The sequence below is a fragment of the Pipistrellus kuhlii genome, unplaced genomic scaffold, assembly GCF_014108245.1.
Source record: "Pipistrellus kuhlii isolate mPipKuh1 unplaced genomic scaffold, mPipKuh1.p scaffold_m20_p_2, whole genome shotgun sequence".
Classification (NCBI taxonomy): domain Eukaryota; kingdom Metazoa; phylum Chordata; class Mammalia; order Chiroptera; family Vespertilionidae; genus Pipistrellus; species Pipistrellus kuhlii.
The window spans coordinates 60,994,916-60,997,170 of record NW_023425515.1 but is presented as its reverse complement, the minus strand read 5'-3'; positions in this window follow the sequence as shown (position 1 = coordinate 60,997,170).

Genomic DNA, 2,255 nt, shown 5'->3' with positions numbered 1-2,255 from the left:
CTCAGCACTCTGATTTAGGAGCATGCCCATGGCTTGAACCTGAAGGTTGAATCTGCAGAAACACAAAAACGTTATTCTCTGAGGGTTAATATACATAGCTCAAGTTTTTGACAACAGCAATAAAAAAATTGAGCTATGTTTGAGTGTCCAACAGTCACAGCTGAAGTGGTGAATGACTATTATCACTATTGCAGAAAAAGACATTAACTGGCAAAAATAGGCTGATGTTCCAGCCAGAAACATGTGTTGAGTTGGTGGGAACAGGGCGTTTTATTTCTCAGATCCTGCAAATGGGGTCTTTTTTCCTGGATTCTGTGATTTCTGCCACGTCTCCATGCTGTAGCCAGGAAGACAGAACTAGAGCACAGGAAAATGTGACTGTAGGCAAGGTCAGGACTGTGAAACACTTTTGAAATTATTCAAACACTGCTTTGCACTCTGTGATGGGTCTGGACCTTGGTTGGTGCAAATTATAGAATGAGAACAACAGAATCTGAAGTTTTCCCCCAAGCAGCATCTTTGTACCTTTCTGATATATACTTTGCCTAGTCTGCTTACTCACATGCCTCATATTTGCTCAAAGGCTCTGTGAGGTTATGATTATAGGGAGAAGCACAAAAGACAATAAAGGGGAAGAGTAACAAACCCAAGATCATAAAGAAGAGAACATGGATAGGGCTGCATCCAGCAACCCTTGGTAAATGCCAGCAACATGTGCACAATTGTCCTGAGTTCTGTCAGACAACTCCCCGTTTTCTGTCTAAAGAAGTCATACCGTCATATAAAACTGATTACAGTATTATGCCACGTCACAATCACCAGAAAAATACTCAAAAGTGCTGGGAAGGCAGATTGGAGAGGATAGAACAACAGCTTCATGAACTGTGAAGACAAATTTGATGTGGGCCTGACAACCTGAGAATCATGTATGAGAGTTACCTTCTCTATTCTGCCTTTTCTCTCTTCATGACATCAATATCAATTAATGCTGAATAGGAAGAGGAATGGAGATTTGGGAATTTTATATATGGTAGAACCATATTGTACCACTAGTTTGTGATGAGTATAAATCTACTTTTATAGATAATTGGGTTGCACTGGATTTTTCTTAAACATGAAGCTGATTCAAAGGGACATGCTTTGATGCCTGCTAAATCTGAATCTCACATCATTATAAATAGCAATTGAATCCTAACTGGTTTGGCTCAGTGGATAGAGCGTTGGCCTGCAGACTGAAAAGTCCCAGGTTCGATTCTGGTCAAGGGCATGTACCTTGGTTGCAGGCACATCCCCAATAGGAGGTATGCAGGAGGCAGCTGATCGATGTTTCTCTCTCATCAATGTTTCTAACTCTCTATCCCTCTTCCTCTCTGTAAAAAAAAAAGCAATAAAACATATTTTTTTAAAAAGAGGAAGGGAGCCGAAACCGGTTTGGCTCAATGGATAGAGCATTGGCTTGGGGACTGAAGGGTCCCGGGTTCGATTCCGGTTGGGGGCATGTACCTTGGTTGCAGGCATATCCCCAGTAGGGGGTATGCAAGAGGCAGCTGATCGATGACTCTGTTTCATCGATGTTTCTAACTCTCTATGTCTCTCCCTTCCTCTGTACAAAATCAATAAAATATATTTTTAAAAAAAGAGAGAGAGAGAGGAAGGGAGAGGGCAAAAGAGATAGTAACATCGATGGTAAAAGAGAATCATTAATTTTCCATCCCCTGCATACCCCCTACTGGGGATCAAGCTATAGCCAAGGCATGTACTAAGACTGGCAATCAAACCACGACTTCCTGGTTCATGAGTTGATGCTCAACTACTGTGTTACAACAGCCGGGCAAGGCCCCTTGGCCTTATATGAGCTGACCTCTTACAGTATTCACATCGTTACCTCTTGTGACTCACTGCAAACATTCCTTCATTTATTTGACCAGCATTTGGGAGACTCTATCTTCCAAGCATTGTGCTTTGCACTGGGTATGCGATCATTTCCCCTGGAGTTTAAGTTCATGGAGGATATGGACATCAACCAGAAAATCAACCCAAATATGAGAACACATGAAAGAGGGAGGGCTGATTCAGAGTTGCAGAAATGCTTCCCTGAGAAGTAGGGGGGGGAAGTAGTTTTCAGGCCCCAGCAAGTCCAAGGCCCTGAAGGCAGTCTCACATGAGTGGTTTAGTAATAGCAATGTGTGTACCTGTCCATTCCTGATGGGTCTTAACAAATCTTCAAGGACTGCTTGTTCTATGTGGTTTTGTGG